Source organism: Psammomys obesus, unplaced genomic scaffold (genome assembly GCF_907164565.1).
Source record: "Psammomys obesus unplaced genomic scaffold, mPsaObe1.curated_primary_1811, whole genome shotgun sequence".
NCBI lineage: Eukaryota > Metazoa > Chordata > Mammalia > Rodentia > Muridae > Psammomys > Psammomys obesus.
This window is the reverse complement of record NW_026596095.1, coordinates 1346575-1372588: the sequence shown is the minus strand read 5'-3', so window position 1 is coordinate 1372588 and position 26014 is coordinate 1346575.

The following is a 26014-nucleotide window of genomic DNA, read 5'->3' as shown; positions in this document are numbered from 1 at the left end:
GCCATTCTGTATTCCTCTACTGAGAATTCTCTGTTTAGCTCTGTACCCCATTTTTTTAACTGGATTGCTTGATTTGGTGCTTTTTAACTTCTTTAGTTCTTTATATATTCTGGATATCAGCCCTTTGTTAGATGTAGGCTTGGTGAAGATCCTTTCCCAGTCTGTAGATTCTCGTTTTGTTTTGACGACTATTTCCTTTGCTTTACAGAAGCTTTTCAGCTTCATAAGGTCTCATTTATCGATTGTTGCTCTTAGAGCCTGGGATGTTGGTGTTCTGTTCAGGAAGTTGTCTCCTGTGCCAATGAGTTCCAATCTGGGCACAGGTGTCTTTTATGAGACTGTTTCTCCAAACAAGGACCATGTATGGATGCAACCTAGAGCCCCTGCACAGATGTAGCCTTGGTAGCTCAGTATCCAAGGGGTACCTTAATAAGGGGAACAGGGACTGTTTCTGACATGAACTCAATGGTGGGCTCTTTGTCTCCCCCCTCCCCCAGGGAGGAGCAACCTTGCTAGGCCACAGAGGAGGACTTTGCAGCCAGTCCTGAAGACACCTGACAAACCAGTATCAGATGTAAGGGGAGGAGGGTCTCCCTTATCAGTGGACTTGGAAAGAGGCAGGGAGGAGATGAGGGTTGAAGGGTGGGATTGGGAGGGAAAGAGGGAGTGGGATACAGCAGGGATACAAAGTTAACAAACTGTAACTAATATTAAAAAATAAAAATTAAAAAAATAACCAATTTAATAATTACTTTAATCAACTTTAATAAACAGAAATAAATGACAACCCTGTTTAAAACAGTGACAGATTTTTGTAAAGAGCATGTAAGAGCCCTTTGATACTGATGTAATGAAACACGTAATTTTAAACACTTTGTTAATTTCTACAACATCTTTTAAAGTTTATAAACTTCTGAACTAAACAACACTAGTGTTGAAGCAGATGATTCATTTTTAAAAGTGGCATCTTTTCATTACTGATTTTATATTTTGAGATTACAATAGAATTACATATTTTCCCTTTTCTTTCCCCAGAACCCTCTCATTTACTCTTTCTTGCTGACTTTCAGGTTCCTGGATACTTTCCATTAATTGTTTTTACATATTTATATCTATATCTATCTATGTATCTATGTATCTATGTATCTATCTATCTTTTACACATATATATGTATATGTATATACAAGTATATATATATATATATATATACTTGTAAATACATAAATACAACTGCTCAGTCTCTATAAAATACCAAATGAAGACTGTTGTATTGTAGTTCTTTTTTAATAAAAATATTTGTATAGTAATTACAATTTATTCACTTTGAATCCCAGCTGTAGCACCATCCCTCCTTTCCTCCCAATCCTCCCTTCCCTCCCTCATCTCTCCCATGCCCCTCTCCAAGTTCACTGATAAGGGAGGTACTCCTCCCCTTCCATCTGACCCTAGCTTATCAGGTCTCATCAGGACTGGCTGCATTGTTCTCCTCTGTGGCCTGGTAAGGCTGCTCCCCTGTTAAGAGTGGGGGTGGTCAAAGAGCAGGCCATTCATTGTCTGAGTTCATTGTCTGAGACAGTCCCTGTTCCCCTTACTAGGGTGCCCACTTGGACACTGACCTGCCATGGGCTACATGTGAGCAGGGGTTCTAGCTTATATCCATGAATAGTCCTTGGGTGGGGTATCAGTCTTAGAAAAGATCCTGTGCCCAGATTTCTTGGTTCTGTTGTTCTTCTTGTGGAGCTCCTGTCCTTTCCAGGTCTTACTATCTCCCCTTTCTTTCATAAGATTCCCTGCACTCTGCCCAATGTTTGGTTATCAGTCTCAGAATCCGCTTTGATACACTGCTGGGGACAGTATATCAGAGGCCCTCTGATGTGGCTCCTGTCCTGTTCCCTGTTTTCTCTTTCTTCCTATGTCTGTCCTGTTTGCCTTCCTGAGTGAGGATTGATCATCTTAGCCAGGGTCCTCCTTCTTGCTTAGCTTCAGATTTTAGGTGTACAGATTTTATTATGTTTATCTTATTATGTCTCTAATGTCCACTTATAAGTGAATATATACTGTGTGTGTCTTTCTGCTTCTGGGATACCTCACTCAGGATGATCTTTTCTAGTTCCCACAATTTGCTTGCAAATTTCAAGATTTCCTTGTTTTTAATGGCTGAACAGATTCCATTGTGTAAATGTACCATAATTTCTGTATCCTTTCTTCTGTTGAGGAACATCTGGGTTGTTTCCAGGTTCTGGCTATTATGAATGAAGCTGCTACGAGCATGGTTGAACAAATGTCCTTGTTGTATATTTCATCACACTGTCAACCCAAGATTGTGTTGTTTACCTGAAAAACCTGTTTGTAGTTGTGGTGTTACTCATTCATAGCACACACCTTTAATCCAAGACAGCATTCCATAAAATTAAACACAGTTTAAGAGGTAGAGCAAGAAACTGTTGACCAGGAATGATCATAGAAAAATCCCATAGAGAGTAAGAGGAAGTCAGGAGGATGGATAAAGAGACTCACAGGAAGTCGAAGGGAGGGGCAATTCAGTTTGAGGATTTTTGAGACAGTGTGGGAAAGGAGAACCTTCCCTTTTCCTTTGGGGACATCTTTGGCTGAGAAGGAAGGTCAGTTGGGTGCTTTCTCAGAGCTAGCAGGTTTTCACCAGAGGATCTGGCTCCAGAGCCTTTATTGGTAAAACTGAATGAGTGATGTTTTGTTAAAAACAACAGAAGACATCTCTTTTTATATTTTACTTCCTTTTACTGGAACTGTATGCATCTTTTCGAGTTATTTAATTTCAAATATACAGTTTTACATGTAAATGGTAAGTATCTAACCAATTTGATTTCTGCTTTTAAATAAAAACAAGGAAATCATGAAATTTGCAGAAAAATGGATGGAACTAGTAAAGATCCTCCTGAGTGAAGTAACCCAGAAGCAGAAAGACACATATGTTATATAATCATATAATCATTTATAAGTGGATATTAGCCACATAATATAGGATAAACATATTAAAATCTATAGTCCTAAAGAAGCTAAACAACAAGGAGTACCCTCGGGAAGATGCTTAATCTTCACTCAGAAGATCAAACAAGATAGACATAGGAAGTAGGAAAAAAAATAAGGAACAGGACAGGAGCCTGTCATAGAGGACCTGTGAAAGACCCTATCCACCTTGGTAACGAAGGAGATACTGAAACTCATAGGCAAACTTTGGGCATAGTGCTGGAAACTTATGGGAGTAGAGAAAAATAGAAAGACCTGGAGGAGACAGGAACTCTACAAGGAGAACAATAAAGCCGAAAAACCTGGGCCCAGGGGGGCCGGCAGAGACAGATACTCCAACCAAGGACTATGCAGGTAGAGGACCTAGACACCCGGCTCAGAGGAAGCCCATATGCTGCTCAGTTTCTAAGTGGGTTCCCAGGAAGGGCCACAAGGTCTGTCTCTGACATGAACTCCATGGCTGGCTTTTTATCACCACCCCTGGTGAAGAGGGGTGCAGACTTGCCAGGCTACTTGCTGGCTACAGCCAGCCCTGATGAGACCTGATAAGTTAGGGACAGATAGAAGGGGAGAGGTCTTCCACTATCAGGGGACTAGGGAAAAGGTATAAGTGTAAAATGAGGGGTGGAACATGAAGAAGATGAGGGAGAGGCTGCAGCGGGGATACGAAGTGAAGAAATAGTGATAAATAAATAAATGAATAAATAAATAAATATATTTTTAAAGCCAATAGCAGTTGAGGGATGTAGTTTTTGGATCCCTAGGAGAGCTGTGGAGAGGCAGTTGGGGCGTGAATATAATCAAACATTGTATAGATGTATGAAATATCAAATCATTAAAACAAATTAAGAAAATATGGTACCCTTTTTAGGACAGTATAGAGGCATAGTAAATCCCCACAATTCAGTACTCTTTAGTACATGAAATTTGACAAAGCTTTCTACTACAACATTTTGTTTAAACTGATGTCATGATTACATTTTAAATTAAATGTTGTAAGTAAATGCTGAGGAGTAATAATGTGCTTCTCGAATATGGCTTCATGGAATCGTTGTAGATCATAGTTAGACATGGTTTGATGGGTTTTGATTTTCCTTGTGAAGTATAATGCATATTTTATTATAGCCACACTTTTAATAAAAGTTTCATTATTTCTGTGAGAAGTGTATTAAAGGCATACTTACTTAAAAGTATCAATGCTAATTTGGATTTAATGCGTTGTTACAGCCATTGCCTAGTTTACACAGCTAGATAGCATTTTAAAAATACCAGATGACAACGCTCTTATAATTCACTAACAGCTCCTCGTTACATTTAACATCAAGTCAGTGTTATTTGCAGTGGCTGCAGTGCCCAGGGGATACTTGTCTTTGCAGATGTGTTGGAGGCATACCTAACCCAGGTCCCACTCACTTTATCACAGGCCTTTTGTATTCCTATATCATTAACATTTTAACATTTGTTATATAATTTACACATGTGAATATATTCAATTAAATAAATGTGGTGAGTCTTTTTAGTCAACTGGTTTTTATTTCACTTGAACTGTTTTTTTTTTTTTTTTTTAATGATTTGCAAGTGGGTTTTCTTTTCCAAACTGAAAACACAGAATAAACACTTTAAAAAATATATTCTCCTTTGCCACATCTATTGATTCTTGCTTTGTTCTAAAATTATCTGAAAATAATTCCTGAGGGAATTAAACATTTAGTATTAATATGGATTTCAGCAAACAAGAAAACAGATATTTTCTAACAACACTTAAGGCTCTTTTTTGTTTGTTTGTTTGTTTGTTTGTTTTGTTTTTGTTTTGTGGAAAAGTTTTATTATGAAAGCGAAAATAAAACTTAAGCTAAAATATTTAAAATATAGTACTTTACAGAGATGGTTCATTTTAAAAGTTCCAAAAAAGGTTACCAAGCATATTATAATTTTGGTCACTGTGTTAAGCTAAAAGAAATAAATCAAATTTGTACACTGTAGGAAACATGCTAAATTCAAGACTTAGTTCCGTAAAGGTGTTGATACATATTTTTCATTTACCTTTTGATGTCTTTCTATATATTTCATGATGTTAAAGAAGTGCTATATCAAAAAACTTTGCTCGGTCTCTCTTAAGGACAGACCATAAGTCCAGAAAGAGATGGTCAACATAAAATGAATTCCATCACATTTTTTTTAATTTTTTATTAATTACACTTTATTCATTTTGTATCCCCCCATAAGCCCCTCCCTCCTCCCCTCCCCATCCCACCTTCCCTCCCCTTTCTGCATGCATGTCACTCCCCAAGTCCACTGATAGGGGAGGTTCTCCTCTTCTTTCTGATCTTAGTCTATCTGTTCTCATCAAAAGTGGCTGCATTGTCCTCTACTGTGGCCTGGTAAGGCTGCTCCCCCCTTAGGGGGAAGTGATCAATGAGCAGGCCAATCAGATTATGTCAGAGGCAGTCCCTCTTCTCATTACTATGTAAACCACTTAGACACTGAACTGCCATGGGCTACACCTGTGCAGGGGTTCCAGGTCATCTCCACGAATAGTCCTTGGTTGGAGTATGATTTTCTGGGAAGTTCCCTGTGTTCAAATTATCTTGTTCTGTTGCTCTCCTTGTGGAGTGCCTGTCCCCTCCAGCTCTTACTATTTCCCACTTCTTACATAAAATTCCATTCACTCAGCCCATCAGTTGGCCATCAGGCTCAGCATCTGCTTTGACAGTCTATACTGCAGAAGCTTTCAGAGGCCCTCTGTGGCAGGTTTCAAGGTTGTTTTCTGTTTTCTTCTGGCTTTCAGAGGCCCTCTGTAGCAGGATCTGAGGTTGTTTCCTATTTTCTTTTTCTTCTGATGTCCATCCTCTTTGCCTTTCAGGATGGGGATTGAACATTTTAGTTAGGGTCCTCTCTTTTGCTTAGTTTGTTTAGATGTACAGATTTTAGTGGGTTAATTTATATTGTATGTTTATATGAGTGAGTATATACCATGCATGTCTTTTTGCTTCTGGGACAACTCACTCAGGATGATCCTTTCCAGGTCTCACCATTTACCTGCAAATTTCATGATATCCTTATTTTTCATTGCTGAGTAATACTCCATTGTATAGATGTACCACAGTTTCTGCATCCATTCTTCAGTTGAGGGGCATCTGGGTTGTTTCCAGCTTCTGGCTATTACAAATAAAGCTACTACAAACATGGTTGAACAAATGTCCTTGTTGTGTACTTGAGCAAATTTTGGGTATATACCTAGGAGTGGTATAGCTGGGTCGTTAGGTAGCACTACTCCTAGTTGTCTGAGAAAGCTCCAGATTGACTTCCAAAGTGGTTGTGCCAGTTTACATTCCCACGAGCAATGGAGAAGGGTTCCATTTTCTCCACAACCTCTCCAGCATGTGATATCACTTGAGTTTTTTATCTTGGCCATTCTGATGGGTGTAAGGTGAAATCTCAGGGTTGTTTTGATTTGCATTTCCCTAATGGCTAATGAGGTTGAGCATTTCTTTAAGTGCTTCTCTGCGAGTCGATATTCCTCTGCAGAGAATTCTCTCTTTAGCTCTGTTCCCCATTTTTTAAGTGGATTACTTGGTTTGCTGCTTTTCAGCTTGTTTAGTTCTTTATATATATTGGATATGAGTCCTCTGTCAGATAAAGGGTTGGTGAAGATTCTTTCCCAATCTGTAGGCTGTCTATTTGTTTTGATGACAGTGTCTTTTGCTTTACAGAAGCTTTTCAATTTCATGAGGTCCCATTTATTGATTGTTGCTCTTAGAGCCTGTGTTGTTGGTGTTCTGTTCAGGAAGTTTTCTCCTGTACCAATGAGTTCTAGGGTATTCCCCACTTTTTTTTCTAGCCGATTTAATGTGTCTGGTTTTATGTTGAGGTCTTTGATCCACTTGGACTTCAGTTTTGTGCAGGGTGATAAGTATGGATCTATTTTCATTTTTCTACATGTAGACATCCAGTTGGACCAGCACCATTTGTTGAAGATGCTATCTTTTTTCCATTGTATGGTTTTGGCATCTTTGTCAAAAATCAGGTGTCCGTAAGTGTGTGGGTTTATTTCTGGGTCTTCTGATTGGTTCCATTGATCCACCATTCTGTTTCTATGCCAGTACCATGCAGTTTTTATAACTGTTGCTCTATAGTACAGCTTGAGATCAGGGATGGAGATACCTCCAGAAGATCTTTTATTGTAGAGGATTGTTTTAGCAATTCTCGGTTTCTTGTTATTCCATACGAAGTTGAGAATTTTTCTTTCCAGGTCTGTAAAGAATTGTGTTGGCAATTTGATGGGAATTGCATTAAATCTGTAGATTGCTTTTGGTAAGATGGCCATTTTTACTATGTTAATCCTGCCAAGCCATGAGCATGGGAGATCTTTCCATCTTCTCATATCTTCCTCTAATTCTTTCTTCAGAGACTTGAAATGTTTTTCATACAAGTCTTTGACTTGCTTGGTTAGAGTTACACAAAGGTACTTTATGTCATTTGTGGCTATTGTGAATGGTGTTGTTTCTCTAATTTCTTTTTCAGCCCTTTTGTCTTTTGTATACAGGAGTGCTACTGATTTTTTTGAGTTAATTTTGTATCCAGCCACTTTGCTGAAGGTGTTTATCAGCTGTAGGAGTTCCCTGGTACAGTTTTTGGGGTCACTCATATATACTATCATATCATCTGCAAATAGTGATAATTTGACTTCTTCCTTTCCCATCTGTATCCCCTTGATCTCCTTCGACTGTCTTACTGCTCTAGCAAGGACTTCCAGCACTATGTTGAAGAGATATGGAGAGAGTGGGCAGCCTTGTCTTGTCCCTGATTTCAGTGGGATTGCTTTAAGTTTCTGTCCGTTCAGTTTGATGTTGGCTATAGGCTTGTTGTATATCGCCTTTACTATGTTTGGATATGTGCCTTGTATCCCTGATCTCTCCAGTACTTTAAACATGAATGGATGTTGGATTTTGTCAAATGCTTTTTCAGCATCTAGGGAGATTATCATGTGGTTTTTTTCTTTCAGTTTGTTAATATGGTGGATCACATTGATAGATTTCCGTATATTGAACCACCCCTGCATACCTGAGATGAAGCCTACTTGGTCATAGTGGATAATATCTTTGATGTGTTCTTGGATCCGGTTTGCAAGTATTTTGTTAAGTATTTTTGCATCAATGTTCATGAGAGATTGGCCTGAAATTCTCTTTCTTTGTTGAGTCTTTGTGAGGTTTAGGTACCAAGGTGATTGTGGCTTCACAGAATGAGTTTGGTAATGTTCCTCCTGTTTCTATTTTGTGGAATAGTTTGAAAAGAATTGGAGTTAGCTCTTCTTTGAAGGTCTGGTAGAATTCTGCGCTGAAGCCATCTGGTCCTGGGCTTTTTTTGGATGGGAGACTTTTGATGACTGCTTCTATTTCGTTGGGGGATATAGGACTATTTAATTGATTTACCTGGTCCTGAATCAGCTTTGGTGAGTCAAATCGATCAAGAAAATTGTCCATTTCATTTAGATTTTCAAATTTTGTGGCATAGAGACTTTTGAAGTAAGTCCTAATGATTGTTTGGATTTCCTCAGTGTCTGTAGTTATGGCCCCCTTTTCATTTCTGATTTTGTTGATTTGGGTGGTGTCTCTCTGCCTTTTAGTTAGCTTGGCTAAGGGTTTGTCGATCTTGTTGATTTTCTCAAAGAACCAGCTCTTGGTTTCATTGATTCTTTGAATTGTTTTATTTGTTTCTAATTGATTGATTTCAACCCTGAGTTTGATTATTTCCAGCCGTCTACTCCTTTTTGGTGTGTCTGCTTCTTCTTTTTCTAGGGTTTTTAAGTGGGCCATTAAGTTGCTTGAATGAGCTGTCTTGAATTTCTTCTTGAAGGCACTTAGTGCTATGAACTTTCCTCTTAGCACTGCTTTCATTGTGTCCCACAAGTTAGGGTATGTTGTGTCTTCATTTTCATTGAGTTCTAGAAAGGCTTTAATTTCTTTCTTTATTTCTTCCCTGACCCAGCTGTCATTTAGTAACAAGTTGTTCAGTTTCCATGTGTGTGTAGACTTTTTGCTATTTCTGTTATTGTTGAAGTTTAGCTTTCTTCCATGGTGATCAGACAGGATACAAGGGATTTTTTCAGTCTTCTTGTATCTGTTGAGGCTTGCTTTGTGACCAACTATATGGTCTATTTTGGAGAAGGTTCCATGAGGTGCTGAGAAGAAGGTAAATTCTTTTGTGTTTGGGTGTAAAGTTCTCTAGATGTCTGTGAGGTCCATTTGATTCATGACCTCTGTCAGAGATATTGTTTCTTTGTTTAATTTCTGTTTTGTTGACCTGTCCTTTGTTGAGAGTGGGGTGTTGAAGTCTCCCACTATTAATGTGTGGGGATCTATATGTGGTTTAAATTTTATCAATGTTTCTTTTACAAATGTGGGTGCTCTTGTATTTGGGGCATAGATGTTCAGGATTGTGATGTCTTCCTGGTGGAATTTTCCCTTGATGAGTATGAAGTGTCCTTCCTCATCTCTTTTTATTAATTTTGGTTGAAAGTCTATTTTATCAGATATTAGAATGGCTACTCCTGCTTGTTTCTTGGGTCCATTTGCTTGGAAAGTCGTCTTCCAACCTTTTACCCTCAGGTAATGTCTATCTTTGTGTCTTAGGTGTGTTTCTTGTATGCAACAGATTGCTGGGTTTTATTTACGTATCCATTCTGTTAATCTGTGTCTTTTTACTGGAGAGTTGAGTCCATTGATGTTGAGAGAGATTAATGACCAGTGGCTGTTAGATCCTTTGATTTTGATGTTTGCTGTGTTCATAAGGTTGTGTGCTTAGTTGCTTTTTGTTTTGCTGTAGTAAGGTTAATTATTTCCTGTGTTTTCTTGACAGAAGCTAATTTTCTTGGGTTGTATTTTCCCTTCCAGTATCTTCTGTAATGCTGGATTTGTGTGTAGGTATTGTTGAAATTTGTTTTTGTCATTGAATATCTTGTTTTCTCCGTCTATGAGGACTGAGAGTTTTGCAGGGTATAGTAGCCTGGGTTGACATCTGTGTTCTCTTAGGGTCTGCATGATATCTGTCCAGGCCCTTCTGGCTTTCATAGTTTCTGTTGAAAAGTCAAGTGTGATTCTAATGGGTTTGCCGTTATATGTTACTTGGCCTTTTTCCCTTGCAGCTTTTAGTATTTTTTCTTTGTTCTGTATACTTACTGTTTTGATTATTATGTGGCAGGAGGATTTTCTTTCCTGGTCAAATTTGTTGGGTGTTCTGTGGGCCTCATGTATCCTTATTGGCCTCTCCTTTAACTTGGGGAAATTTTCTTCAATGATTTTGTTGAAAATATTTTCTGGGCCTTGGAGAAGGGAGTCTTCTTTTCCCTCTATTCCTATTATTCTTAGGTTTTGTCTTTTCATATTGTCTTGGATTTCTTGGATGGTCTGTGTCAGGAATTTTTTGGATTTAACATTTTCTTTGACAGATACATCGATTTCTTCCATTGTATCTTCTACACCTGAGATTCTTTCTTCCATTTCTTGTATTCTGTTGGTTATGCTTACCTCTGTAGTTCCTGTTTTCTTCCCTAAATTCTTCCTCTCCATTATTTCCTCCATTTGTGTTTTCTTTAATTTTTCTAGTTCTATCTTTAGGTCTTGAGTTGTTTTGTTTACTTCCTTCACCTGTCTGCTTGTATTTTCCTCTTTTTCTTTTAGTTCCTTCAACTCTGTCTCTTTGATTTCTTTCAGTGATTTAATTATTTCTTCTCTGAAGGCCACAAGCTGTTTGGCTGCATCTTCCCGTATTTCTTTATGGATGGCCCTAATCTGCTTGTCTTTATCTTCCTCCATTTCTTTACAGATAGCCATGATCTGTTTGGTTTTATCTTCCTCTAATTCTTTACGTATTTTATTGGTTTCCTCTATTATTCTCTTCATTAACATAGATGTAAGGTCATCTTCTTGATTTTCTATTATGCTGCATTGTTCAGGGCTGTTCGCCCCTGGATGGCTGGGTTCTGGAGATGTCATATTGCTCTGTCTTTTGTTGGTGGAGCCTTTACGCTGACCTCTACCCATTGGGCTGATTTAGGTGTTGGCTGTTAGTTTCTGTGCTTCCTGGAGTCCTGAGGTAGGGAGTATCCCCTTGGCCGGAAGATGGTTTTTCCTGAAGGAGTCCTTCTCTGCTTTTTGGTTATGGTCACTGTATGGCCAGTGTTTCTCCGGAGTTGCCACTGCTCACCTCAGGTTTATAGCCCTGAGTAGTAGCTGTGGTCTATGTTAGGCGGGGGGGATCTCCTCTTACCCATAGAATTTCTCAAGACAGCTGCCCCACTGCTGGGTTTCTTGTTATAAATTTAGTGTGCTGCTGCTCACTAAATTTCCATGTACAGTCCTCTTGAAGAAACTGCTGATTCCCTAGCTGTGGGGTTTTCTCCCAACAGGGAAACTCAGTCTGTTATTCTCGGGTGCACAGTTCTGTCCGGGAAATGGGAGGTGCACTCAGCAAGTCTCTGGGCCAAAGGCTGATTGCTCTGCTCTGGACCTGGTGAATGTGCACCTAGGTTGAGTTGGCGCCTGGGGGCGCTGCTCTGGTCTGGAGGCTGGGTGCCTCACTCTGGACCAGAAGCTGTGTGTCTCTGTCTGGGATGGCGGCTGCAGGTACCGATCTGGTCCAGACGCTGTGGGTGCAGCCCCCCTGAAAGATCAGGGATTCCCACAGTTTTGGCAGTCTAGCCAGGGACAACTGGCCGATCCCTGGCACAGTATCTGAGGGCTGCTGTAATGGCTCTTTGGCTCCTGCAGGTCCGAGGATGCAGCTGTGTGTCCCAGTGCCCCAGGGGAACTCAACAATGGTGGCAGAGCACAGGGCTCCTGCCTGCACTAGAGTCTGCGTGAGTCCAGGAAGTGTTTTGGTGCTGGGTGTCCTAAGCGTTAGAGCTGCTGACCCCCTTCGCTGGTGGTTTCCTCCTGCCAGAAACACGCAGTCTGGTGCCCTGGTGCCCTGGTGCCCACAGTTCTATCTGAGGCAGCGAATCACGCGCGCAGACTTGGCTCCGTGCAGGAGCCTGGGTTCCTGGCTCTGGGTCCGCGCTGGCTTTTGGGGCACCCGCGGAACCTGAGTCTTTTCCAGGGGATGTCTGGGTAACCTGAGGTCGGTCCCAATTGTTTCCTGCTCCGTGGGGTTATCTCTCGACTGGGAAATCCAGTCTATGGTGTTGTGGGCCCACAGTTCAGTCTGGGACCATGAGCAGATCACGCTGGCGTGTAGCCACGGGCTGATGACCAATAGCCTGGCGGAACCGGGATCTCTTCCGAGGTTTAGCCGGGTGAGTTAAAGCTGATTGAATCGCCCACCATGGGGTATCCTCTCACCTGAGAAACACAACCACTTGTGTTTTATGGCCGCGAGTTCTGATTGCTGGTCACTGTGCTAATCCTGCTGTGCTGCTCCTCAGAATGAGAGTCCTCCTGGAGACGCCATCTTGCCCCTGGGCATAATTTTTTGCTACCTGGCCGCCAGCGCCTGGGGGAGGCTTCCTCGCACCTCCGGCCCACCTACAGAGGGTCTCCTCATCTGCTGCGCTCCCTCCATCACATTTTTATAGTTATTTTTTTCTTAAGGATTTGTCTTAATGATGTATACTCTTTTGTTCCTTTATTTTTTATGTACATCTTTTACATATATATTATGTTTTTCAATGTTGTGGTTTTATAGAATTTCTGTGTGGGCAAATGTGTTTCTTTGTATGTGTGTAGCTATAGTTTGCCTCTTTTTCTGTTTGTTTTACTATTCTTGCTTATTTTTATTTTATTTTATTCTATTATGATTGTTTAGATGCATGTTTGTATTCTATGGAGAGAGAGAATGAAAATTGTGCATTTGGGAGAAAAAAATAATAATTTGGGAGCAGTTGATGGAGGGGAAACCATGATCAGAATATATATTTTTTTATTAATTACACTTTATTCATTTTGTATCCCCCCATAAGCCCCTCCCACCTCCCCTCCCCATCCCACCCTGCCTCCCCTTTCTGCATGCATGTCACTCCCCAAGTCCACTGATAGGGGACGTTCTCCTCTTCTTTCTGATCTTAGTCTATCAGTTCTCATCAAAAGTGGCTGCATTGTCCTCTACTGTGGCCTGGTAAGGCTGCTCCCCCCTCAGGGGGAAGTGATCAACGAGCTGGCCAATCAGATTATGTCAGAGGCAGTCCCTCTTCTCATTACTATGTAACCCACTTGGACACTGAACTGCCATGGGCTACACCTGTGCAGGGGTTCCAGGTCATCTCCACGAATAGTCCTTGGTTGGAGTATGATTTTCTGGGAAGTTCCCTGTGTTCAAATTATCTTGTTCTGTTGCTCTCCTTGTGGAGTTCCCGTACCCTCCAGCTCTTACTATTTCCCACTTCTTACATAAAATTCCATTCACTCTACCCATCAGTTGGCCATCAGGCTCAGCATCTGCTTTGACAGTCTATACTGCAGAAGCTTTCAGAGGTCCTCTGAGTTGATTTAGTTCTTAACTAAAAATGTTAGAAAGAGTTGTTAATGAGCGTTAATAGAATATAAGTTGAGAAATTATATTTAAAAGTGAAAAGAATTAAGTAGGTTGAAACAAGGTTTCGATCAATAAATAATGAATGAACATATCAGCTACACATAAGAGATGTTTATGAGAACAGGGACTGAAAATGTACAGATGATTCAGTTATAAATGAATGAATAATGGACAGACGAATGTGTTGTACAAGGTGGAGTAGGAGGATAGACATGGGATGAAGCCTGTGAATGAAGTGGATGCACTATTCATCTTTGCATTGAAAGTACCAAAGTGGTGTCAAGAATCTAAGAGGGAAGAGAAATGGTATTATTGGTATATGAGAAAATGTGTCCAAAGAAGAAAAAACCAAAATATTATGTGAATGTTAAAGCAGCAATATAAATTCAAATCTAAAGTTTGAAATGGTGCATAAGCTTTTGGGAAATGCCGTTGAACAGCAAGAAATACATTTCACGAGGGATGTGAACACTTTTTTTCTCTGGAGGCTTTTTGTCTTTTGTTACTGTTCTAGTGCTGTTAAGACACACCATGACCAAGGCAGCTCTCATAAAAGACAGCTTTTAACTGGGGGTTTGCTTTCAGTTGCAGAGGTTTAGTCTATTATCATCATAGCAGGGAGCGTGGTGTCATTCAGGTAGGGACTAGAGGAGTAGCTGAGAGCTACTTCATGATCTGCAGGGAGATGGCAGGTCCCCACATGGCTTTTTGAAAACTCAAAACACACCCTTAGTGACATGCTTCTTGAAACAAATCCATGCTTACTCTAGGCCACACATCCTATTCCTTATAATCTTTTTAAATAGTGTCATTCCTGCTAAGCATTCAAATATATGACCCTGTGAAGGACATTCTAATTCACACTACCACATTCCACTCTCTGGCCTACACAGGTTCGTATCCATATCATAATGGAAAAAAAAACATTCAGTTTAACTTAAAAGTCAAAATAGTTTTCTGAGAAAGCGCCACACTGATTTTCAAAGTGGTTGTAAAAGGTTGTATTCTCACCAGCAAAGGAGGAGGATTCCCCTTTCTCTGCAACTTTTAGTCATTCTTACGGGTGTGAGGTGAAATTTCAGGGTCCTTTTGATTTGCATTTAACAAATGACAAATGATTGAGCATTCCTTTTTTTTGTAATTTTTATTTTTATATTAATCACAGGTTATTTACTTTGTATCAAAGCTATAGCCCCTTTTCTCATTCCCTCCCAATCCCACCCTGTCTCCCTCATCTCCTTCCTGTTCCTTTCCAAGTCCACTGGTAGTGGAGGTCCTCCTCCCCTTCTGTCTGACCCTAATTTATTGGGTATCTTCTGGACTGGCTGCAATGTCCTCCTCTGTGGCTTGGCAAGGCTGCTCCTCCCTCGGGGGTGGGGGCGGTCAAAGAGCTAGCCATTGAGTTCATGTCAGAAATAGTTCCTGTTCCCCTTACTAGGGTAACCACTTGGATACTGAGCTAACATGGCCTACATCTGAGCAGGGATCTTAGGTTATATCCATACATGATCCTTGGTTGAAGAAAAAGTCTCACATAAGACCCCTGTGCCCAGATATATTTGGTCCTTGTGGAGCTCCTGTCCTCTCCAAGTCATGCTAACTCTCCCTTCTTTCATATGATTCCCTGTAATCTGCTGAAGGTTTAGTTATGAATTTCAGTATCTGCTTTGGTACACTGCAAGGTAGTCTTTCAGAGGCCTTCTGCAGTAAGTTCCTGTCCTGTTACTTATTTTCTCCTATTTGCTGGAAAGATTGTGGAGAAAATGGAACCCTCCTCCATTGCTGGTGGGAATGTAAATTTGTACAAACACTTTGGAAATCAATCTGGCACTTTCTTAGAGAATTAGGAAAAGTGCTACCTCAAGATCCAGCTATACCACTCCTATGCATATATTCAAAAGATGCTCAAGTATACAACAAGGACATTTACTTAACCATGTTTGTAGCAGCTTTATTCCTAATAGCCAGAACCTGGAAACAACCCAGATGACCATCAATGGAGAAATGGATACAGAAATTGTGGTACTTTTACAGAATGGAATATTACTCAGTAGTTAAAAACAAGAAAATCATGAAATTTGCAGGCAAATGGTAGGATCCAGAAATGATCATCCTGAGCGAGGTATCCCAGGAGCAGAAAGACACACAAGGTATATACTCACTTATAAATGGGTATTAGACCTATATGATAGGATAAACATATTAAAATCTGTACACATAAAGAAAAACAAGAAAGAGGACATGGTATAAGATGATCAATCCTCTCTTAGAAAGACAAATGGGATGAGCATTTCTTTAAGTGTTTCTTTGCCATTTGAAATTCCTCTGTTGAGAATTCTCTGTTTAGCTCTGTATTCCATTTTTTAACTGGATTACTTGTTTTTGTTGGTATTTAACTTCTTCAGTTCTCTGAAAAATTAGCCCTCTATCAAATGTTGGTGAAGATTCTTTCCCAGTCTGTAGGCTGTCGTTTTGTTCTGAGGATAGTGCCCTTCACTTTACAGAAGCTTTTTAGTTTCATGAGGTCCCATTTATTGATTGTTAATCTTGAAGCTTGTTCTGTTGGTGTTCTGTTCAGGAAGTTGTCTCCTGCACCAATAAGGAGAGTGCTACCTCTAGATCCCACTATACCACTCCTGGGTATTTATCCAACAACCACACATACACAACAAGGACGTCTATTTTCTTAACCATGTTGATAGTAGCTTTATTCATATTAGCCATAATCCAGAAACAACTTAGATGTCTCTCAGTGGAGGAATGGATACAGAACCTGTGATACATTCATACTTTGGAATACTACTCAGCAGTTAAAAACAAGGAAATCATGAAATTTGCAGGCAAATGGTAGGAACTAGAAAACATCATCCTGAATGAGGTAACCCAGAAGCAGAAGACACATATGGTATATACTCACTTATAACTGAATATATTATAGGAAGTTTATTGTCCTAAAGAAGCTAAACAACAAGGAGGACCCTAGAGAAGATACTTAATCCTCACTCAGAAGGGCAAACAGGATAGACTTCGGAAATAAGAGAAGACAAGGAACAGGACAGGAGCCTTCCACAGAGGGCTTCTGAAAGATTCTACCCACCAGGGTTATCGAAGGAGATACTGAAACTCATGACCAAACTTTGGGCAGAGTGCCAGAAACTTTATAGAAGAAAAGGGAAATAGAAAGAAGTAGAGGGGACAGAAACTCCACAAGGAGAACAACGGAGCAAAACACCTGGGCCCAGCGGTGCCTGCAGAAACTGATACTCCAAACAAGACCGTGCATGGATAAGACCTAAACTGCCTGTTCAGAGGCAGCCCATAGGCTGCTCAGTTTCCAAGTTGGTTGCCTAGTAAGGGGTACAGGGGCTGTCTCTGATATGAAGTCAGTAGCTGGTTCTTTGATCACCTCCCCCATGTGGTGCATCTTTGCCAGGCCACAGAGGAAGATGATGCAGCCAGCCTTGATGAGACCTGACAGGCTAGGGTCAGATAGAAGGGGAGGACTTGGGAAATGGCACAGGGGGAGAAGAAGGAGGTTAGATGGGACTGGGTGGAGAGGAGTGGGAATGCTGCAGTGGGGTTACAAGATGAATAAATTGTAATAAATAAAATAAAATAAGTCCACATAGTCTCTTATGGTCTCAACACTATTCAAAAATCCTAAATTCAAAGTCTCTTCTGAGACTAATGGCAGTCTCTTAATTATAATAACTCCTTATAAAGTAAAAATAAATAAAAAAAAAAAACAGATCACATACTTCCAACACACAATGGTATAGAATATACGTTATCATTCCTAAAGGATGGAAAGGGAGTGTAATTAGGATATGCTGGACCAAAGCAAGACCAAAAACTATCAGGACAAATTCTAAGTTCTGCTTCTTTTCTCCATGTCTGATACCAAAGCTCTCTTTCACTTTTCCTATTCCTTTCATCTTTTTTGGACTGTAACATTTTTGGTGCTCTTTTTTTTTCGCTTTAAACTGTACATTCCGTATTTTTCCTTGCTCAGCTTGCTTTTTTTTTTTTTTTTCATTATAGATCTTCATTAGAGTGACCACTAATAACCACATGACAGATTCAATACTAGACTAAGTTGAAATCTCTGCCAATGCCATTAATTCAAAACTGTTCAGTTTGGCCACAGGCAGAATCTTTTTGAATAAGGACAGAAAGCATCCACTTATAAATATTCTTGTCCTCTCAAACTTCTTGTCCTGCGCCTTTACAATCTACTTTGCTCTCAGTACCACTGTTGTTTATATTCCTATTAGTAAGGTTCCTTAAGTCCTGCTTAAAATGTTCCTAACCTAAAGTCACATTCCAACAACAGCAGAATGATCAGTTTTGCCCTAGTAATACTCCACTCCCTGATATAAACACCCTTCCTCCAACATCTTTCTAAGAGAAACGGGGTCAGTAAGCCATGGATGAAAATCTGAGAATCTATGGGCTCCATTACATCTTTCTTACTTTTAGTTGCCTTTCTTGGATATTCCGTCATAGAAAAACAATTGTGGTTAGTACACATCAAAAAAAAAAAAAAAAAAAAAAACAAAAACAAAAACAAAAAACAACAACTTGTGTCATTGATTATATTTACCACTATTTATTTTATTTTCTTACATATTAATTGAATTTGAGCTCATATTGACAACTGAGAAAGATAGAATGTCTTTGTAATGTGATGGAAAATTCTCAACATGGATTCAGAATGCACATTTTCTTCAATTATTAGAAGACAAAATAATTTTCACTGACACTTGTTTGTTATTATAACATTACATTCACAAAGTAAAATTAATTTCAAATAATGTTAATTTTATAAGCCACCTAAACAAAACAATTACATTTGTTTTTTCCAACAAAAGTAGATGTTTTTTATTTTTGATATTAATTCTGATTCTTTTTTATTTTTATTTTTTCATATAAATTACAAGTTATTCACTTTGTATCCCAGCTGTAGCCCCCTTCCTCATTCCTTCCCAATCCCACCCTCCCTCCCTAATCTCCTTCCATGTCCCTCTCTAAGTCCACTGATAGGGGAGGTCCTCCTCCTCTTCCATCTGATCCTAGTCTATCAGGTCTCATCAGGACTGGCTGCAATGTCTTCCTCTGTGACATGGTAAGGCTGCCCCCCTACCCCCTCAGGGAGAGGTGATCAAAAAGCCATTGAGTTCATGTAAGAGACAGTCCCTGCTCTCCTTATTTGGGAACCCACTTGGATACTGAGCTGCCATGGACTACATTTGTGTAGGGGTTCTAGGTTATCTCCATGCATCATCTTTGGTTGTAGTATCAGCCCCAATTTTTTGGTTCTGTTGCTCTCCTTTTGGAGCTCCTGTCCTCTCCAAGTCTTTCTGTCTCTCTCTTCTTTCACAAGATTCCCTGTACTCATAACCAAATGTTTGGTTATGAGCCACAGCATCTGCTTTGATACCCTTCTGGGTAGAGTCTTTTAGTGGCCCTATGTGGTAGGCTCCTGTCCTGTTCCCTGTTTTCTCCCTCTTTTGATATCTAGCCCATTTTCCTTTCTGAGTAGGCTAGATACTTTTTTTATAGAAATGTCTGCCTCTGTAATTAAAAAGACTAGTAGCATTTTACAATAATTTTTACATATGCCTTGTCATATTAAAATGTTCACTCCATAATCAGGAGCAGATGTTTATTTTGTTTGTGAATATTTACAAGCATATAATAAGCATTTAATCTTTGTTATTAATGAATAAATAAAAATGGTGGCTTGAGACTACTACCCTACCAGAGTCAATATTAAAGTTTCATCAGTTCGTTACATAGAGACTGAATTTTGTTATCTGTAAACACCGCAAATGATAGAATTCTTCCCTCCGTGAAATTTATGTGCTTCAGTAATATTAAAAGCTAGTACCTGTTTCTTCTAGGCTTTCATATTTAAAGTTTCAGTATTTAAAATGCTTTACTTGATTTATTGTACTACTTGCAGAACAGGAAAGTCACACTAAGTACTTCTTGCAAAATAATTATTTTTATTTAAATTTAAATCAATCTATTCTGTGGAAATGTTCAATATTATAATTAACAGGTGAAAAAATAAATGTATGAAAAAATTTCTCTGATGTTTGGAAAGTTAATATGGAAGGCACATGGGAATAAACATCAAAGTTGTAGATGGAAGTTATAATTTCTTTTTCCCAGCTGGAAAATGCACAGTAAACATGGGCATTTTATCTAAGATAAAGGAATGATAAATGATTCTAGGTCAGATTAATTTAAATAAAGGTATTCCAATTATTGTTTGTTTGCTGAAATATGATAAGAACATTACAAAAATGGCATCATTTAAAATGAATGGCATTAGTCTCATAAAGTTAATAAGTGTAATTCCTTAGATAAGATTAAGAAGAGCAGTATGGATGATTTTATTTCATTTTTATTTTATGTGCATTAGGGTAAAGGTGTCAGATCCATTATAGACAGTTGTGAGCTGCCACGTGGGTGCTGGTAATCGAACCTGGGTACTTTGGAAGAACAGTCGCTGCCCTTAACCACTGAGCCATTTCTCCAGCCCAGGGTTGATTTTAAAAGAAAGTTTATATTGAAACCTTTTAGTATGTCAGTAGAAGTTCTGTAATGAAAGTGATCACCCTTTCCTTCATTTTTCTCAGCATAACATATCACTACACTTTTCTAAGATCTGCTGATTAAAAGCAATGCTGAATTCCTATTTTTATAGGCTGTCTTATGTTAAATCCTTTATTTCCATGCCTATGTTACTGTTCTGTGTCTGAAATGTTAAAGAAGATACTTCAAAATTCAAATTAAATGTGGTTTTCTTTATGGATATGCTTACGCTCCTCGGGTAGAATATACCACACATTTCAGATGCATAGAGTCATGTACTATGCATCTTGAGGCCAAAGCTTATCTGTGGGTATGATGTGGCCGCGGCACAACCTTTGCCTTTAGAATCCCGTATTAGCTAGGATTTTCTCCAGCATTGATAGCTTTCATATTAAGAAATTTTCAGGTAACCTGTTTCTAACTCACCTGGTCCTTTATGACCCACCAGAAATCATTTTCCTGACATTCTCTCACTTCATGTAAACAGATAACAAAAAACGTATTTAGCATATTCTCTACCAGTATCCATTTAAAAACACTTTCAAACCACAGAACAAAAAACAGAAGCAAATCTATATATTCTGTACACAGAAGGAAGCCTAATATAGGGAATTAAATGTGTATAGGGTTATGGGAAACTTAAAAAGGGGTATATTCTAGTTTATAGGGCAAGGATTTTCAAAATGCAGACATGGTCTGACAGGGAACTAACCCTGCATATTAGCAAAATGGGGACAGAAGCCAGCAATAGATAGTTCACACACCCTCAGTTGCATCTGTGAGTCAGGAATCAGACATTGCAACCATAAAAACATTAGCAATTCTGCTGTGACTGTACCTCAAAGGCATGAGGCTGACACCTTCACACAAGGATTTATGCTTGGCTTCAGCCTCTGTTTATACCTCAGCACTTGCAAATATAAAGACACTAACAATGCTGCATTAATAATATTTGCATGCTAGTAGAAAATACTGAAATAAAGGCGATTTTCTATCACAATGGCCTTCAAATTTCATAAAACATCTCTCTCTCTACATTCATATATATATAGATAGATAGATATAAGTGTAATTTCTCTTTAAAACATTTATTTATTACAGTTTATTAATTTTGTATCCCAGCTATAGCACACTTCCTAGTCCCTTCCCAATCCCTCCTTCTCTCACTTTTCCTCTCCTCCCATGCTCCTCCCCAAGTCCACTGACCCTTCCCCTTCCCTCTGACCCTAGGCTATCAGGTCTCATCAGGACTGATTGTATTGTCTTCCTCTATGGCATGGCAAGGCTGTTCACCCATTGGGGGAGGTGGTCTGCCTGGAGCCAAAGCTATCTACTGAAGCCTAAGTCAATTAGTGAGTCAAAGCTATCTAGTGGAGACAAGAGGTGTTTACTAGGCCAAAGCCAAACAGTGAGCAAAAGTCATTTAGTGGAGACCTAAAGCTATTTAGTGAAAGTTATCTAGGACCCTAACTCATGGGTGAGAGACTGTGAGGACTTCAGTTTGTTAGAGCATCCGTGAGAAAGCATCCCTATGGTATCTTGCAGGTACCCTATTTAACACATGAAAGCACTCTTCCTGTCTCCTCATTTTTTTCTTTTATTAAATTTTGTTGAAAGTCTGTCGTGTTAGATATTAGGATAGCTACCCAAATTTATTTTCTTGGTCTGTTTGCTTGGAAAACATTTTTCTAGCTCCTTATTCTGAGGTACTGTTTATCTTTGTTGCAGAGGTGTATTCTTTGATGCAGCAGAATGTTGGGACCTGTTTCCACAACCATTTTGTTAATCTGTATCTTTTTATTGAAAAGTTGAGTCCGTTGATGTTGATAGATAATACTAACCAATGGAAAGGGGCAGGGAGGAGACCAGGGAGGGAGTGTGGGGTTGGGGAGGGAATGAGGGAGCGGGATACAGCTGGGACACAGAGTTAACAAAATGTAACTAAAAAGAAAAATAAAATTAAAAAAAATAAAAATTAAAAAAAAATACTAACCAATGAAAGGTAGTTCCTTTTCTTACGGATTTGGTGGTATTACTGTGTTTAATTGCTTATTTTCTTTTAATTTTTGTTGTGAAGTTATCTACATCCTGTGTTTTCTTGAGTGTAGTTGATTTCTTTTCATTGGAGTTTTCCTTCTAATATCTTCTGTAAGGCTGTGTTGCAGTATAGATTTTTTTTTTTACTATTAATTACACTTTATTCATTTAGTATCCCCCCATAAGTTCCTCCCTCCTCCTCTCCCGACCCCACTCTCCCTCCCCCTTCTTCACACATGCCCCTCCCCAAGTCTACTGATAGGGGAGGTCCTCTTCTTCTTTCTGACCTTAGCCTATCAGATCACATCAGGAGTGGTTGCATTGTCATCTTCTGTGGCCTGGTAAGGTTGCTCCCCACTCAGTGGGAAGTGATCAAAGAGCAGGCCAATCAGATTATGTCAGAGGCAGTCCCTCTTCACATTACTATGTAACCCACTTGGACACTGAACTGTCATGTGCTACATCTGTGCAGGGGTTCTAGGTTATCTCCATGAATTTTAAGTTTAGGTTTGTCATGGAATATTTTATTTTCTCCATGTAGGTAACTGAAAACTTTGCTGGGTATAGTAGTCTGGGTTGGCATCTGTGGTTTCTTAGATTCTACATGAAATCAGCCCAGGTCCTTCTGACTTTCATAGTTTCTATTGAGAAATCTGATGTGATTCTGATAGGTCTACCTTTATATGTTATTGGCCCTTTTCCCTTACTGCTTTTAATATTTTTTTCTTTGTTCTATAGATTTAGTGTTTTGACTGTCATGTTATGTGAGAAGTTTCTTTTTCTGTTGTAGTCTATTTAGTGTTCTGTAGGCCTCTTTTATGTTTTTTTTTATTAAATTTTTATTTTTTTATATTAATTACAGTTTATTCACTTTGTATCCCAATTTTAGCTCCCTCCCTCATTCGTTCCTAATCCCACCCACCCTCCATCATTTCCTTCCATACCCATAGGGTATTTCTTCCTCCTCTTCCATCTGAACCTAGCCTATCAGGTCTCATCAGGACTGGTTGCACTGTCTTCTTCTCTGGCCTGGTAAGGCTGCTCTCCTATCAGGGGGAGTTGATCAAAGAACCAGCTACTGAGTTCATGTCAGAGAAAGTCCCTGTTTCACTTACTAGGGAACCCACTTGGATACTGAGCTGCTGTGGGCTAAATCTGACCAGGGGTTCTAGGTTATATACATATATGGTCCTTGGTTGGAGTATAGTCTCAGAGAAGACTCCTGTTCCCAGATGTTTTTCGTTCTGTTGCTGTCCTTGTGGAGCTCCTGTCTCCTCTAGGTCTTTCTCTATCTCCCTTCTTTCATAATATTCCCTGTACTCTACCCAAAGTTTGGTATGAGCCTCAGCATCTGCTTTGATACCCTGCTGGGTAGAGTCTTTTAGTGGCCCTCTCGGTAAGCTCTTATCCTATTTCCTGTTTTCTCATTCTTCCAATGTCCATCCTGTTTGTCTTTCTGAGTGAGGGCTGATTATCTTACCCAGGGTCCTTCTTCTTGCTTTGCTTCTTTAGGTGTTAATAGACATTTCTTTCTTTGAGTTGGGAAAACTTTTTTCTATGATTATCTTGAAAGAAAAACAAAAATGATATATACTTGCTTATATATACCTACAAGATATGATAAACATAATGAAATCTATACACCTAAAGAAGATAAACAAGAAAGCAGACATGTGGTAAGATGATCAATCCTCAGTTAGAAATACAAATGGGATGTGCATTGGACGTATGACAGGAGTCTACCACAGAAGACATCTGAAAGACTCTACCTAGCAGTGTTTCAAAGCAGATACTAAGACTCATAACCAAACCTGTGGCAGAGTGTAGGGAATCATATGAAAGAAGGGGAGTAGTATGATGTGGAAAGAATAGGAGCTCCACAAGGACCAAATATATCTGGGTACAGGGGTCTTTTCTGAGACTGACACTCCACCAAGGACCATGTATGGATATAACCTAGAGCCTCTGTTCCGATGTAGCCTGTGGTAGCTCAGTAACCAATTGGTTTCCCATAGTAAGGGGAACAGGGACTATTTCTGACAGGAACTTAATGGCAGGCTCTTTGACCTCCCCATCCCCCAAGGGAGGAGTAGTCCTGCTAGGCCACAGAAGAGGACTTTGCAGCCAGTCCTGAAGATACCTGATAAAACAGGGTCAGATGAAAGGGGAGAAGATCCTCCCCAAACAGTGGACTTGGAAAGGGGTATGGTGGAGATGAGGGAGGGAGGGTGGGATTAGGAGGGAATAAGGGAGCGGGATACAGCTGGGATACAGAGTTAATAAAATGTAACTAATAATAAAAAAGTACAGTTAAATTAAAAAAAAAAAACAGAAAGTATTTTCTGGACCTTGAAGACTTGTATCTTATTTTCCGTTAATTAATATTATTCTTAGACATTCTTTTCATGTCGCCTTTGATTTTTTGAATGTTTTGTGTTCCTAATTTTTCCGATTTTCCTTTTAGTTTGAGAGATGTATCAATTTCTGCAACTGAATCTTCAGTGCTGGAAATTCTCTCTTCCATCTCTTCTATTCTGTTGGTGATGCTTACCTTTGTGGTTCCTGATCTTTTCTCTAAGTTTTCCAGCTCCAGGGCCTTTTCTTTGTTTTCTTTACTGATTCTAAATCTGTTTTCATGTCTTGCTCCATTTTCTCCATGTGTTTTCCTGTCTTTCCATGATGACCTCTATTTTTTAATTTGTTTCCTCCTGATGTGCCTGTATTTTTTTCTGCATTTGCCTGTATTTCTTTGAGAGCGTTGTTCATTTCCTCTTTATGTGCCTCTATTAGTATGGCTATTTCTTTTAGAGTTTTGTTTGTTTCCTCTTTATGTGCCTTTAATTACTCAATAAACCTTCCTTTAAAATCATTTTTCCATGTTTCCAATGAATTAAAATATCCATTGACCTTGGGGTATGCTGGTGAAGCCATGGAATCCTGATTTTTTTAATAATTATTTTTATTAATTACAGTTTATTCACTTTGTATCCCCCCTGTCTCTCCCTCCTTCCTTCCCTCTCAATCCTCCCCTCCCCCTCCCTACCCTTGTCCCTCTCCCAGTCCACTGATAATGGAGGTCCTCCTCCTCTTCCCTCTGATCCTAGTCTATCAGGTCTCATCAGGACTGGCTGCATTGTCTTCTGTGGCCTGGTAAGGCTGCTCCCCCCTCAGGGGAAGGTGATCAAAGAGCAAGCCAATCAGTTCATGTCAGAGACAGTTCCTGTCCCCATTACTATGGAGGCCACTTGGACACTGAACTGCCATAGACTATCTCTATGCAGGAGTTCCAGGCCATTGCCATGAGTGGTCCTTGGCTGGAGTATCAGTCTCAGAAAAGACCCCTGTGCCCACACTTTTTGGATCTGTTGTTGTCCTTGTGGAGCTCCTGTCCTCTCCAGGTCTTACTATCTCCCACTTCTTTTGTAAGATTCGCTGCAGTCTGCTGAAATCCTGATTTTTATTGGATATGTTCTTACACTGCTCTCTAGCCATCTGCTTATTGGCAACCTTCACTGTGTGCCCCTGGAGTCTGTACTGCAGACTGGGTCTGTCTGTCTCTTGTGTCTGGAGTATTCTTCAGGAAGATGAGAGAGGTCCACCAGTTCCAGGGAGGATTTTGGTGTTTCAGCTGTAGCTAAAAGAGCAGCATTGTATGCATGCTCATGTGTGCGTGCACGTGTTTCTTGAAGGACAGGGTGCTAGAGTGTGTAGATGCCTGGAATTGTGGAGCATAAGCACAGGAGGGTGTGTTTGTGCTCTTTTGGGGCACAATGTGCATGCACAGGAACCCTGAATGCCTCAGTGGTCTGCAGTTCTATTGTATTGTCCTCCTGGTATTCA